This window comes from Corylus avellana, chromosome ca5, assembly GCF_901000735.1.
Source record: "Corylus avellana chromosome ca5, CavTom2PMs-1.0".
NCBI classification, from domain to species: Eukaryota; Viridiplantae; Streptophyta; class Magnoliopsida; order Fagales; family Betulaceae; genus Corylus; species Corylus avellana.
This window is the reverse complement of record NC_081545.1, coordinates 14697181-14714100: the sequence shown is the minus strand read 5'-3', so window position 1 is coordinate 14714100 and position 16920 is coordinate 14697181. Positions and strand designations below refer to the sequence as shown.

Below are 16920 nucleotides of genomic sequence, written 5' to 3'. Positions count from 1 at the left end.
CATCGTCTTCATTCTTCACCACTGTGATCCACTCATCGTAAGAACTACTTAAACTGGACTTACCCACTTACTGTTTGAGATGGGGTAGATAATGCCAACATCCAACAATTTCAATACCTCAGCCTTGACTACCTCCTTCATGTGTGGGTTGAGTCTTCTTTGTGCATCCTTGGTTGGCTTTGTTTCACCCTCAAGGAAGATTTGATGCATGCACTTGGCTGGACTTATGCCTTTGATGTCAGCAATAGTCCATCCTAATGTAGTTTTGTGCTTTCTAAGAACTCTCAATAGCTTCTCCTCTTCCCCCAAACTTAAGTTTGCAGCAACTATCACAGGTAATGTCTAGTTCTCTCCCAAGTAAGCATATGTCAGATGTTCTGGCAACTGCTTCGGTTCCAATTCTGGTGCCTTGACAATAGAAGGGACAAGAGTAGTGTTAGTAGGCACAAGAGTTTCGAAGGGAGGGGGATACTTACTTGGATGTTGTGGAGAGGCCTCAAGAAGGTGCACGACTTCAATGATGTCATCAGTAACATCTTCAAAGTCTGGCTCAATGTCTTGCTATGTGATACTATGAGTAAGGGTGGCCTCCAATGGGTCAATATGATGGACTTGAAAACTTTCTCAACAACACCTTGAATTATACAGACATTGAAGCACTCTAAATTATCTTGGGGTAATTTTAATGCATCAAATATCTTGAACTCTATCTTCTCACCATTTACCTTCATACTTATTGTACCCTTTTTCATACAAATTTTTGTATCAGCTGTTTTCATAAAGGGTCTTCCTAAGATAATAGGCAAAGGCAATGGCATAGGGCATTCTTCCACATCTAATACAATGAAATTAGCAGGTAAAATAAATTAATCTACCTTTACCAAGACATCATCTAGTATACCTCTTGGTCTTTTGATGCTTCTGTCTGTCAATTGTAAGGTGATTGAAGTCAGTTGAAGCTCCCCCAAACCCATCATCTCATACACATTGTATGGAAGCAAATTGACACTAGCTCCTAGATCTAGTAATGCACGCTCAAAAAGATGGTCACAAATCCTGCAAGGAATAGTAAAACTACCGGGATCTTTAAGCTTTGGTGATAGTTTTCTTAATAAGACTGCACTTACCTCTTCTGTTAAAGCCATTGTTTCATGCTCCTGAAACTTTCTTTTATGAGTGCAATCATTTAAAAATTTAGCATATGAAGGAATTTGTTGAATTGCATCTAATAAAGGAATGTTAATCTCTACTTTTTTCAAAGTTTCAACAATGTCAAGAAGTTTCTTTTCTTTCTTTGGCTTTGTTAACCTCTGAGGGAAGCATGGTGCATTCACCTTCTCCATTTCACTTACCTTGGATGTGGAGGCTTCATCTGAAGATGCTTGTGCTGGCTCATTAGCTCCGATGAACTTACCATTTTTGAGGGTTGTGACTACTTTAAGTTGTTGGTAACCTCCTGGATTGTTATTGTTTGGGCTAAAAATTCACCCTTCTTTCTTTCACTCAGCGCCCTAGCCATTTGCCCCATTTATGCGTTCAGTCTTTGAATAGCTTGATCGGTCCTTGCATTGGTTTGGTGTTGTGAAGTCGCAAATTGTCTTTGCTCAGTCATAAATTCTTGTTGCGAAGTAACTAGTTGGAGCACAATACTTTCTAGGTCATTCTTCTTTGATTCCTGAACTGGTTGGACTGCTTGTTGAGAGTTCCTTTGCTGCACTTGAGGATTTAGAACATTCTGATTGTTACTCCATGAGAAATTGGGGTGGTTGCACCATCCTACATTGTAGGTGTTAGAGTATGGATTGTTTTGAGGAGGATAATTGTTCTGTCCCACATAGTTTGCTTGCTCCTGATCTGCAAATGAATACAAAGGACAAGTCTCAGTAGCATAATCAAAATGGGAACATATGGCACATACCTGAATTTGTGCAGCTTGCTGAACGGGAGAGACGTTCTGAGTAGTCATGGCTTTTACAAGCATATCTAGTTTTCTCTCCATGGCAGCCATCTAATTTGCGCTCCGCTTTTTGTGTTCACTTCATATATGCCCTTACTCTTTACTCCTTGTCTCCCTCTGGATGAGAATTGTTAGGAGTGCTCACTCAATGTCTCAAAGAGCTCCATGGCTTCCTCACTGCTCTTTTCCATAAGCACACCTCCACAAGCTGAATCAACGATACCTTTGTTAGTGTCATTTAAACCTTCATAAAAAGTTTGTACCTTATCATCTAGCGATAGATTGTGATGTGGACACTTGAGAAGCAACTCATTGAAGTGCCCCCATGCTTCAAAGAAAAGGTCTCCATCTCTCTGTTGGAATGTTTGAATCTTCATTCTAAGTTATCTTGTCTTTTGAGCTGGGAAAAACTCATTTAGGAATTTAGTGGCTAACTCTTCCCAAGTATGAATAGAATCTGCAAGCAAGGAATTTAACCACAACTTAGCATTATCTTTCAAGGAAAAAAGGAAAAGAATTAACCTGATTCCCTCTGGAGTTAAGCCCTGGATGTACTGAGTTTTGCAGAGATCAAAGAACTCCCTAAGGTGCAAGTGTGGATCCTTAGTAGCTGTGCCCTTGAAGTGAGTCAAAGTATTGAGTATGTGAGGGGACAGATTAAAGGTGCCTGTACTTTTGGTTGATAGGCAATGCATGCTAGTTGGTTGAGGTTTTGTGGAATGAAAACATGTTTCATAGGTCTTCGCACTAGCAGTGGGTTAACGAGCTGTTCTACCATCAGTTCCTCAACTTTAAGTTCTTCTTCTATGTCGGAGTTGTCTCTAGGCCTTTGGAACAGCCTAATCAAGATTACTTAATGTTTGCCAACCTAAGGGCATGGGTGTATACTCCTTAAGCTATTGATTTCTTTAAGCAACGAATTATGCATGAGTGTATACTCTAATTCTTTTCTTTCTCAAAGGATTTAGCATGAGTGTATGCTAAGTTGGTCTTTAAGAAAACATAATTCAATGGAAATCAACAAACACAAGAGGCCTAGGGCATGGGTGTATACTCCCGGTTCCCCATGTTAATTACCCCAAGAACCCGCAAAGATATCTTTTGTCACTCTATTGAGCCAAAGACTCGATCATCCAAATTGACTTAAATAACTAATCCATACCACATTCATATATTGGCCAAACACATTCATATGAGGAATTCATTAAAGCAGGGAATAATCAAGTTAAGCATTACAATATGATTATCACAAAGGCGCCAATATTGAATTATTAAAGAGACATGATTAGGGCTTCAATCTAGCCCTACTAAAGTATTTAGTTACACATAAGTTTGATGCTAATCATCTTCATAATAAAATAAAAAGGAAAAGAATAAATCCGAAAAATGCTTCCTTGAAGAGCCGTCAATTCTTCTCCCAAAGCAAGTCTTTGGAATTGTGTCTCTGAAATTGTGTATTAAATTGTGAGGCTTAGAGGTTTATTTATAGGCTTAGGAAAACCCTAGAAGCCTTAGGATTCCTTTAAAAATCAGACTTTAATCTCCTAGTCAAATTAGGAAGTAATCCAAGTACAAATCGGAAACTCATATTCCACAATGATTTGTAATATTTTGAGTTAGCTTTCCAATACCGCTAAAATCACTTCAATCCGATATTTGAACAGAAAGTTATGATCAAAATACTGAGACATGTGCAGAATCCAAATTTGAATAAAATCCGATTTTGACTCCAATTAGAGAAATTCCGATTTAATCATTTCCTTGATTTGATTAAACTTAACCATATCATATAGGTTCTGTATTATGATTGGTTAATCTTAACCATATCTTCTAGGTCTTCTCAAAGTGTGCTTTAAGCCCGAAACTTTCTAGAAACGCTTCCTTTTCATCCATGACATACAAAAACACAGAAAACACTAAAAAGAAATAAAATAGCACAAAATAATAAAGTTAACAAATTAACAAATGTAAATTAAGGGGCTAAAATATGAATATATTAGCACTTATCACCAGGGAGCCCAGTTCCAGTTACCTGTTTTTGGGTTTTTAAATACTCGGTTATAACCAAGTAACTAGGTATATATATATATATCGAATTTAGTATATTTATTAATATTTTTGAATTACTATTTTTTTTTAAATGGGGCACAAAATGGTTAAATTAAGCCCAAAAGTTAGGCCCAATACTTAAAATAAGCCCAAAAAATAGGCCTAAGAACTAAAACAAGCCTAAAATGTAAAAAAATTAAACAAAACCGATTACCCGGTTCGAATAACCGAAACTGGCCAGTTATTGTATAACTGGTTAATCGGGTACCAGTTTTGGTTCTAGTTTTCAAAAATGAAAAACTGGGTAACCCGGTTCCGGTTCCCGATTTTGGCCAATAACTGAAAAACTAGGACCGGATTTACACCCCTACTTACAAGAGGGAAAAACACACTTTTAAAAGTACAAAAACCTCTTCAACAGAGGAATTTCGGTAACAATGTCTTACAAAGAACAATAAATGAATTTTATTAACTGTAGACATGTTGGAACGGCCAGAGGTGGCAGAGCTTGAATCATCCTCATGCACATGCGAGATTAATAATTAATTAATTAATATTAGTGTTAAATACGCTTTACCTCTCAAAGTTTGAGCCGATTTTCAATTTTACTTCCAATGTTTCAATTTTTACAATGCACCCCATCAAAGTTAAAAAAAATTTCAATGTAGCCCATCTGTTAACCATTTCTGTTTTCTCTAATGGAAATAATGGAAAACACTAAATTGTCCCTACAATTTTATTTTTTATTTAAAAAAAAAAATAAAATAAAATAAAATAAAATAAAATAAAATAAAATTTTGGGGTGGTCGTAGGCTCGTAGCCACCCCCCTTTGGCCATTTAGGGGTGGCTAGCCACTCCCCTTTGGGCCATGGGGGTGGCCATGGGGGGTGGCCGACCACCCCCAAGGGGCCAAGTGGGGGTGGTTTCGACCACCCCCAAATCCTTTGGCCACCCCCAAATCCTTTGTGGGTGGCTTAGTGCAACGACCTCGATGGAAAAATCAGTTAACTGGTAATTGACCCCATGGTTCGTCTCCTAGCCATATAACGAGAGAATTCAGCAAAAGACTTTGTTACTCTAGGGAAAATGAAAGCAATAACTAAACAACCACAAAATTCATATACGAGAATAATTACAACACCTCATAATATAAATAAGTCATCAAATGTATCGATCAACAGGCCGTCATCAGAATAAGCATATTACATAACCATAACATAATTGTCTTACAATAAGATAAAAGATGAAATCCTAAGTTTGAGTATTGCTAGAGAGATGACAATTTCTATCATGTCTGCCCGTATGGTTCCTCCATCATCCAACATCGGTTTCAACCATATTGGGTCCAGATCTTCAAACACAACTCTAATCAAATCCTGAGCCACCACCCAGGTCCGGTTCGTAGACATCCTCCTCTAGACTAGCTAGACCGTGCAATTGTATATAATAGAGGGGGAGACATAAAAATAAAGGGGGTAAATCCAAGGACTTGGTGAAAGTTAATGCACATAATACCCATGTCATTTTAGTGATGAACTCCATTTGGTAAAGAATGCAATAATTTAGTCATGACAGTTATCCAAGTATGATATAGATATAATACATGCATATAATCATGAGTAACAGTGATAGTTCAATAGTTTGGTCTACCCTAGATATTACCTATTTTCATCAGGGTTGGCACTGCCCCGAGGGACCCATAATACAATACTGGTGCACTAGATATTGTACGCTACCATCCATAACACTAGCAGTCCGACCGAGTTCGACCTTGGATGGCCCATGCTACTAATGATGTATGTCCAGTAGTCACCGCCTTTTAAGGTTGCTCCGGTCACGAACAACCATTGGATTCAAGGCCCATATATCACATGCACATTTGACCATAAAGTTAACATGTATAGTAAGCCCATGGCCGTTATCCCGCACATACCGGTGTACCATGTCATACGATGCAATTACTCTTGTTCGTATTTTACATGCATGCTTTTACAAATCTCAATATCATTATCTTTGTTAAGTAGCACATTTTTCATAAAAAGCTAGAGTTCATATGCAGTAAGAAATATACTGTGAGAGTTGTAAATATGCATGTTTTGGTACACAAAATAGTCGTGCAATGCAGGAAAATAAATGGTGAGCATTATGTGAGTTAAAACTTACCTGGATCGATCAAGTTCTCTGAGTATTCCTCCAAAAGTCCCGGGCTCTCCGAATCTGTGAAAAACCTTCTATTAGTCCTAAGTCCAACCAGAACGAACCTAAAACTTGAAAACTAGGGTCGTTGGGTGCTTGGCCAAAAGGGTCTTTCCCTGAACGACCCTGGTCAAGCGCTTGACCTTAGGGATGAGCGTTAACTGCCAGTGAGGTTCAGGTAGGACCTCATTTGGTCCAAATGCTTTTTGAGCCTTCCAACAATCTCTTATGTTACCCAAAGGTTTTCTAACACTATTCTAAGCAAAGCAACGTTTCTAAATAGCAAGATTAAACCTAAGCAAGAGGAAACGCTAATCAAAATTAAAGCTTACTAAGCTATTAGAAACAAGAACCAAGCTAACAACTTAACGAATCTCAAATAAAAAGGGTGGAGGTTACCTCAACACGTAAGCTCCTCCAAGAACCACCTTTTCCAACCAAAGACCTCACTCAACTTTACAAAAACAAACCAACAGGGTTTCCCCAAGCTTTAGAGGTGAGAAAACTCGAATGGGGAGTGGGGTATTTATAGGACAAAGCGGTTGAGGGCAAAATGGAAATTTATGAAAAGGTGGGAGCGCTCATGTACTGTAACTCAGAGGTGTTAGAGTTGCAAATGGCACGAGCGGGTAAAAATCAACCATCTAAAAAAAGTCAACGAGTGCTTGTCCTAGTCCCCACACAAGCGCTAGTGTACGTCTACCAGGCGAGCGCTCATGTATGGTCCCCTACATGAGCGTTTGTCTACTGTAGCTCCAACATTATGAAATACCCAAAATGCCCCTCCAGATGTTCCTAGTGACCCAAAGTCTAATTAATCCCCTAATTAAGCTATCCTAAGCCTAATTAATTATTTGGGTCACTACACCGAGCCACCCCCAAATGGCCGAGAGCCACTCCTAAACAGTTGAATTGAGGGTGGCTGAAACCACCCCCAAACCCTTTGGGGGTGGCCGAGCCACTTCAAGTGGCCAAAGGGGGTGGTCAACCACCCCCCATGGGTCGTGGGGGTGGTTGGAATGGCCAAAGGGCCACAATATATATATGTGTGTGTGTGTGTGTGTTATTTTTAGTTTGGTTTAACTTAGTGGCATTTTTGTAATTTGCTAAAATACATGGGGAGAATTTTAAAAATTTAAGACAAAAAAATACACGGGCACGTGACTAATTTTCAGTCAAATTGGATTGAAATAGTTAACAGATGGACCACATTGAAAAGTTTTGAAACTTTGATGGGGTGCATTGTAAAAATTAAAACAGTAGAAGTCAAATTGAAAATCGGATTAAACTTTAGGGAGGTAAAGTGTACTTTTCCCTTAATATAAAATAATATATTATATTTTGATATGGTTTATTCAATACCCAGCATGAATATTTTTTTATTTGAAATATTAAAAAAAAAAAAAGTATTGAATGCCTTATTAATTACATCCAAAATTTAATTATTGAATAACATGTAATTATTTTAAAATTATTTTGTTTTCTTAATTTTTAATTTCCTTAAAAAAATAAAAATAAAGTAAATTCATTTCAACTCAAATTAGAATTAATTTCATTATTTGCTAATAATTTTAACTCTAAAAAAAGAGTTAAGTAACATCTATTTTATTTAATTTAAGTTTTGTTAGTAGAAATTTTTTAGTCTTATGATTTTAGGAGAAAAAAAATGATATGTGATTCACATAAAATAGCTAAATTGTGTTAATAATAATCAAAATTTAAAAGTAGAGATGTAGTCTGACGGTTCCGAAGTTACATGTCAAGATGTGTATACTTTGCTGCATTCTTTTAAGTTTCCAATTATAATATTAAATGTCTATTTTCTATCGACTATTAATATCTCATCAACTAAATGACTATATTACCCCATTTTGTTGCACAACATGATCAATTGCTTCACATACAGCGTGCGCTTCAGCATAAGTAATTTCAACATTTGCACCATGATACAATTGGGCACTTCTATAACGATGAATTCCATGGTAATCAAATAAGATGAAACCAATAAACATCTAACCGTTTGAAATACTTTCATTTGAGTTCATTTTCCATTCGGCTACCTCTCTAGGGGTGACTAGTTCAATAGGCCCACCTTTATACCTACAACGAGGGTAAAGTGTTGAATATTATTCAAACAATATGCCACGCTTAATAAACTGAGTTAAAAATGCTGAATATAATTCAAAAAATATAAATTATTTATTTTCTTAACAAATACTTGAATAAATAATATTCTATGTTTAGCTTGATCCACTTACCTTCCAATCTCCCCTTATAACCAAAAGAATAGTGAATATGACATTAACTAAATAAATTTATCCGCGGTCCACAAAGAAAGCAATTAAGAGTATAAAAAAAATTCATTTAAAAAGCATTTCAACTTTACCAATGATTTGAACTTGATATTGTTTAAGACATCAATTATGCTAAAATCCTGCACTATTCGATTCTAAAGTCATTTCTCAATTCCCTCTATATCCTAAATCAAAAATATTTCAATAATGTTACCATTAACTTAATTTTGCCAATATATACGAATCTCGCATTTTGAATGTAAAATTCAAACAAACAAATGAAATTTATTAATAATTTACTGTAACATATTTTCTCTTTAATCCAATAATAATACTATCCACAGAAAGATGAAGATCATAATAAGGCTCCAACTGCAATGATTCGTTAAACTTTTCTTTTGCCTTTCAAGTTTTTATCTTACCCCCACCGTGACACATAGCCCGCCAAATTTTACGATGCCTAAATATTCTGATAAAGGTATAGGATGAGACGAAATATTAATATCTTGAAACGAACCCAAGTTATACACTGCTGATAGTTGATTGATTTGTATATGGGTTTTGAAGCTTCAGTTTCATGCTATAACCTTTTCTTTGTAAAGTATTAAGTTGTTTTGTTAATGAAAGTTACTCATTTGGCAAAAAGATATAAAAACTGATTAGATAAAATTACTCATTTTTAAGGAAATAATTGCCATCGTAGAAAGATTTGATATAAGAATTCCTTTTTTTTTTTTTTGAAAGTGACTACAATTTGATACCAAACAAATGAAAAATTTATTTATATATTAATGATTGACGCAACTAAAAATGATAAAACATGCATTCCTTTTATCATTGTATTCCTGATACATTGATATAATCGTCTTTGTAAATTAAACATTAAAGTTAAAAATAAAATAAAACATTGATAACAAATAAGCTAAAATATATTAAAAAAAAAAAAAAAAGCCAAAGAATATTGAAGTTTACCAACTGTGGTATGTCTTTTAACCATTGCAAAACATTGATCAGTTTACATATTACTTGACTTTTATCAACATATGCCTTGCAATTGGGGATGACCAAAGATATAGACACTGCATCAAGATAAAAGTAAGAATTAAATTAAATTTCTAATAAAAGTAACTGATAAGGCGCAAAAAAAAAAAAAAAAAAAAAGAGAAAAAGAGAAGGATTATTGACAATGTATTAATGTATTACTTACACGTATTAATTTTTTTTTTTTCAATAAATGTGTTTTCGGATTTGAAATTTGGAATATTAATTTTTGCGGGATCTCATTAATATTTGCTGCATTCAACAACCCTGTGAAAATAAAGAGAAAAAGAAAATCAATTAATTTTTAGAAAATAAATATATACCATGTTTTTTAAAATGAAATTAACATAAATTAAAACAGTACTAACTTAAAAAGGAAAATAACACATTTCAACAATGTTACCATTAACTTAAGTTTGTACAATATATACCAAGCTCGTATTTTGAACGCAAAATTGAAATAAACAAATGAATAAAATGAAATATATTAACACTTATCGCAACATATTTTACTCATGATCCAAAATTAATACGATTTACAAAAATCTTATTGACATCTCGAAATCTGTCTGAGATCTCGAAATCTCACTAGATCTCACTAGATCTAAAGATCTTAATACCAAGAATAGGAAGAGTTGTTCATACCATTCTAGCATTCTTATCTCTTGAGTATGAATTGAAGTGAAGTTATTTCTTATCTTTATTCTTTTCTTCAATACTCTCCTATTGCAATGATATGAACATAATCATTAATCAACAAAAAACAATTGATAACTTTTGCAAAGATTTTAATTTTTGTCTTTCAAGTTTTTATCTTACCTCTACTTTAATGCGTACATTTTTGTCAAATTCTACTATAGCCAAATGTTTTGATAAATGTGTAGGATTAAAAAAAAAATAATAACCACTTCAGGAGAAATCAATGAATACAACACATTTTTACTGCAAAGAAAATTAAACACATGTTACGAAGTTACATTATAATTTTTTGGTGCCAACCGTTGAACAGTGAAAACAAAAATGTAAGTAAAGTTGAATATTGAAGCAACCTCATGAAAAGTGACTTGACATAAAAATCGAGTTCAAACAGCAAGAAATAATCAACATTTTCAGGGCTAACTATGAAGAAAACATTGCTAGTAAAATGTAACCTTATTGGAGCACCAAAATTAAATGCACCCACTCCTTCCATCTTACCCCAAGTATGCTAGCCGTTTGGCTTTAGAACTATCTTTTTCTACCTTGAGGAGCAGCTCTTCAAACGTTACCAACTTCAAGTTGATGTTATCTGGCTGTTTTAAAAAACAGTCCAGTTTGTTGACATAATCCTCCAATTTTGCTCACGAATTTTCAAGTGATTTTTCAAGGGAGCCAAGTCTTTTATTCTAATTCTCTCTAATTTTGCACCCTAATAATATTTTCCTAAATAATCACACATATTTATGCAAATGAAATCATCACAGTTCTTCAACAGCAAAAAACATACTATAACCAAGAACAAAAACAACACTGAAATTCTTCAAATCGTTGCATCCCTCATGGAGGAGCATCTGATCAAAGTGTCATACTCCTGCAAGTCACCAAACAAAACTTTAAAGCACAAAAAATTGAAAAGAAAGGAATTGGATAAAGCAGTCTTTGAAATCTGAATCATATCGTGGCCTTTACTAACCATGGCGAGTGCCTTTGGTAATAAATATATAATTGTATTAAGGGTGGAGCTCGCTAGGTGGTCACTTCCTTGAGAGATGACCAAAAATAAAGTGAACACTGATGCCAGCATTTTAGAAGATGATTTGTTTTTCATTTGATTTGTTATGTTTGACTATCGAGGCATTCACCACTATAGATATTCTGAAAAATGCTACTATGCACACTTTCTGGTTGATGCTAAAGATCCAACATATGACGAGGAAAGGCAGTTAGCGATTTGTGAGGCTGAAACACGCGCCATAAAGGAGGCAATTCACCATGTGGTGCAACAAAATTGCTTGCCCACAAACATTGACACTGGCATTTTGATTGTTAGTGGAGCAATAACTGGTGAGTGGCATGAAAGAAAAAAAAAGAAAAATAAAATAAAATAAAATAAAGATAAACTGAGCGTAAATTTTTGGACAACTATTAGAGAAATTCATGAGTTAATTGGGAGTATGAATATTCAAGTTAAATAGATTCCTGATAAATTGAATTGAGCAGCTAACCATGTGGTCAACCTTGTGAGAAAGTCAACTGTTAAAAAGTATCAAATAGAGAAAAGATGGGAGAAGTTGAATAAAACAATTACGGACCAAACTTGGGTGGCAATGTATCGTGTCTCTCAGGTAATTACTAGGGAAGAACAAAAAGGAGCGGCAAAATAAAAGATAGATAATGCGAAGGATACATGTTATATATTCTCAAAAATTGGATAGATACAGAACAGTACATTATCTTTCCTTTTAAGTTAGTACCATCTTAGTTTATGTTGATTTGATTTGAAAGAAGATGTTATTTCTAAAAATCATTTTAATTACTTTTTCTTTTCTTTTTTTCTATCTTTTCACATGACTGCCAATGCAAATATGAATCAGATCCCTAGTAAAATAATATTCCAAATTTTCAAATCAGGGACATCCTTAAGGGAACAATATACTAGTATATGTCATACCTTATCAATAATCATTCTCTGTTTTTTTGGGAGGGCGCTAATTAGTTATTTTGTTTTTTTTTTTTTTTCTTTAATTTTATCTTGCCTATTTTTTATTATTATTTTAATTCCTTAAAAAAAGGCCAATTAATTGCATTAGTAAATTATTTAAGCTCAAGTTTAGTAATTAAACATTATTCAACAATTAATTATAAAATACAAGAGTTAGAACAAAATAAAGTATGATAATGCATATTTATAATAGAAAAAAAAAATACACTTTTAAGCTATTATCACCCTCCCCAACTAGCTTATTGTTAGTCTCTTGCAATTCAAGAGGCTCAAAACAAAACCAAACACAAGAACAGAGATTCAAGAAAAGAAAAACAATTTTTAATATAAAATGGCCTCCCAAACTAACAGCCGTTTGCGAGTTCACCCCCCAATTTTCAAAAGATACTAAAGTAGCTTAACAAAGTACCAAAATATGTTAAAGTGGCCACCTCGTTAGTCAGCCCTTTCAGTTTGGATGGAAAATGCATCATGTGCCGTCCACGTGATTTTTTTTTTTTTTGACTTGAACTTACTAAAATGTCCTTTTGGGAAAATACTCTCAAATAGGCCTCTCAACCGTCTTCGTTTGGCAACCTAAAATAATACCCATACAATTATCAAAACAATGTCGTTTTGGTAATTGTATAATACCCAAGTCTTCACGCCTCACCCTATCCTCACGCCTCACTCGTCTTCACCACCTGTTAGTCAGTCCTCACACCTCACCTGTAAATCTCAAACCGTAAGCGTGTTGCGTGTAGATCGTGGTCCCAAATGACATCATCCACTAAAGGTAACGCACTAAGATTAATTAGACTTTCGTACTGTTTAGGGTTTGTTGATTTCACACTAGTAGGCTTGTCTTTTGAGGCATTTGTGGGTTCCTTTCTCTAATTATATTTTTCTGCACTATCTATGCCCCACTAGGCTTTCATTTTACTCAAACAATAATTCCCTCTTCATACACGACAAATAAAAGGAAAACAAAATTACGTTTTGTTTGCTTGTCTGTCTGTTATATGTAGGGGAAAATTCACTTTACCCCCCTGAAGTTTCAGGGGTTTTTCAATTTGAACCTCAAAGTTTTAAAATTTGCAATGTACCCCCCTAAAGTTACAAAAATTGTCAATTTAAACTTTTTGTTAGTATCTGCCGTCAAAGTGGATGGAAAACGTCTCACATGCATATCACGTGAGCTTTTTCAGTTTGCTCTTCCAAGTTTGCCCTCAATATTGATATCAAAATTACAAGATTGCCCTCAGTGAACATAAAGGCCTTTTTTTCTTTTTCTAGCAGCCGAGTGGACCCATTTTGCACCCCACCTTGTCTTCTTAACTCCAAAACACACGCACACACCACGACAGCAGCAACAACCTCATCCATTCCATCACCGCTTGTCTATCCACAAACAAAAAACATTCTTTTGAGAGCCTTGACTTGAGGATAAGCAGCTCGTTAGAGTATAGAGCCACACGGACAGAGACTCTAGAGTTAATCCATGGAAGCTGGAAGGAATTTTCTCTCTTCAGCGTCATCGTTTCCTCTAGGAAGCCACCTTAGAAACTGTCTTTCCTCCTCTTCGTCTTCTTCTTCTACTTCAGGTCAGCTTTTATTTCTTTCAAAAACCATAGTGAATGGCAGTGGTCATCATCGTTTCTCTTTTGGAATTGGGATTGTTCCAAATGTTGTTATGTACTTAATTTGTTTTGTCTTACAATGAATATTACTAGTAATGTTAATTTGATAGCACAAGACCCGTTACTATTTTTTTTGTGGTGTCTTCATTCAAGATGACTATAAAATGTAATGCAGTGGTGAATTTAGATTCAGCAAGGAAGTAGTTTAGACGTGCTGTTAATGTTTGATGTTTTGTCCATTCATTTAAGAAGTTTGTCTAATTTATTGTATTGCTGGCTCTATTGACAGACTTGTTTTTATTAGTGAGTGAGTTTCCAAGTTTCTCTTCCTGTAAATGTTCAAGCTTGTTTAACTTCTTTGGGTTGCCCAGAGTTATCTGTGTGTTTGAGTTTTCATGTGTCATAAGTGTTTGTGCTCTTAATTATGCAGTTTTGATGCTTCATGAGCAAGCAGCTCCTGCTGTTACCTCTATGCTAAGCTCTTCTACAGCACGACGGTGTCATACTTCAGTTCTATTACAAGAGCAGCGTGATGAAATTGGGCCTCCATCGCACGTATTTAAGAAAGACGCAACATCCTAGGTTAGCTTTTGTTGTATATAATGCACGACTTGTTTTCTTTTTTCCTTGTTGTCATGGTGTGTGCGTGTGTGTTGGAGTTAAGAAGACAAGGTGGGGTGCAAAATGGGTCCACTCGGCTGCTAGAAAAAGAAAAAAAACACCTTTTATGCTCACTGAGGGCAATTTTGTAATTTTGATATCAATATTGTGGGCAAACTTGGAAAAGCAGGCTGAAAAAGCTCATGTGATATGCACGTGAGACGTTTTCCATCCACTTTGACGGCAGATACTAACAGAAGGTTTAAATTGACAATTTTTGTAACTTTAGGGGGGTACATTGCAAATTTTGAAACTTTGGGGTTCAAATTGAAAAACCCCTAAAATTTCAGGGGGGTAAAGTGGATTTTTCCCTTATATGTATGTTTGTTTGTTTGTCTACTTATTGGGGATTTGTTTCCTTTCACGCATATTGGGGGTTTGTTTGCATGTCTGTTATATGTCTGGTACATTTGTTTTATGTATGTTTTTTTACACAGTTAACCCATTTAATAATGTAGTTTTGTTGGTTTATGGTTGATGGGTTGTGTGGTCCCTACGGATGTTATATGCTTTGGAAAGTTGTTTTCTATTTTGAAATGATGTATTGAGGCATCATATTTCTAATGTGGTACTTGGATGTGCCCCTACTTTTTAGACTAATTAATGACTTATTATACATGTGGTCCCTGGATGTGCCTCCACTTTAGGTTTCATCTCTTGTACTCATACATGTGCATTTGACTGTTTAATCAATTTCATTGGCAGTATGTACATGCTATACTAAAAACAACATAAACAACATATCTTACCCCAAATAATTCATGATGCCCCATGTGAAAACTTATTCAAATTTATTTAAGTTCATATGTGTGGTAAGTTGAGTGTTTGAAATAGAGGTCAAACTTATTGATTTAACTTAAATTAATTAATTATCATATATGTGAAATAGACCTCAAACACTCATATTAAGGAATAATAATAAGTAAGACTTTATTAATAACTAAGACTCTAATATTTACTTAAGTTTGATTGGTGGTCAGTTACACATCCACTTTCTTGGTTGCATTCGTATGCTATACTAAATCTTTATTTATTGGCAGTATGAAAAACATGTTAATATTTTATTGATTTGTTTATTTTGTTTATTTTTTTTATTGTTAGGATGACTATTCAGGAGTTTGTATTCGATGTACATTATGGGGGTAAGATAAATAGGGGGTTTATGTGCACATATGTGGGTAGTGATGTAGATGTGTATGATGAGAAGTTTGACGAGAACAAGTTGTCCTTTTTTGAGATTGAGGGTATAGTTAAAACGTATGGATACAAGTCAGGGGATCTAGTGTATTACTTACACCCACGTAGTAGTATTCAAAATGGTTTGAAATTAATTTCATCAGACCATGATGTGTTGGAAATGGTTGTAAAACATATAGGGGTACCAGTTATTAAGTTCTACCTTGTTTCATTTGATGAGCCTATAGTTAGTGATGAGGAATATGAGGAAGATACTGATGATAATGATGGTGAACATGGTGGGCATAGTAGGATTGATCAAGATGATCCTTATTGGGACGAGGTGTTAGAACTGGACTTGTTTGATGAAGATAACAACGTTCCTGGGCCATCAATGGAAGGGGGCAATGTTGAGGAGGGCGGTGTTAAGGGTGATGGGGAGGGTAATGAGTCTGAGGATGAGGAGGAGGATAATGATGATGTGGAGGGGGGTGATGAGGAGGAGGAGGAGGAGGAGGGTGGTAATCAAAATGCAAATGCAGAGGGAGTTGAAGAAGTTAATGGAAGGGGTAAAGGCTATGGTGATGAGGTTGATGATGATGCAAACTCAGATATGATACGAAGTGACATTCTTGTATCTCCTCCCATAAGTGATGAGGAGATTGAGATTTCATCTCTTGCCACATGTGTAACTAGGCGAACAGAGTTTCAACAAACTAACATGCAAAACCCACAGTTGAGTACTCGGCAGCAATTTCCCTCAATCAAAGTCATTAGAGAAGCTATTAGAGAGAACAATTTAAAAAATGGAAAGGATATAAGGTTTAAAAAGAAGTGCATGGCCAAATGTATTGTGGTATGCAGGGATCCAGGTTGTAGGAATAGGGTGTATGGTCGTAAATGTAAAGATGATGACTCATTTGAAATTAGATCATTACGGCCCAACACACAGTTATACAAGGAGGCATAGGAATTCTATTGTCAAATCTGCATGGATTGCTGACAAACTGATTGACAAGTTTAGAGCACAACCTAACATGCCTTTAAAGGCAATCCTTGGGGAAGTCAAAGATAAGTGGGGTGTTAATGTTAATAATTGCCAGATGTATAGAACTAGAAGACTTGCAAATGATAAGATTCTTGGTAAAGTTAACAACTAGGCAAACAAACCAGGGTAGTTGTGTGATGATGAAGGTTGATGTCATAGAGTTTACTGAAAAGTGATG

At 35.2% G+C, this 16920-nt stretch overlaps 1 non-coding gene across 1 annotated transcript; it reads left to right on the top strand.

Moving 5' to 3' along the window:
• The first annotated feature begins 2236 nt into the window (after positions 1–2236).
• Positions 2237–2343, top strand: LOC132183477 (small nucleolar RNA R71). Its single transcript, XR_009440441.1, has one exon. It is a non-coding gene; the product is annotated as a small nucleolar RNA R71 (small nucleolar RNA).
• Positions 2344–16920: the final 14577 nt, after the last annotated feature.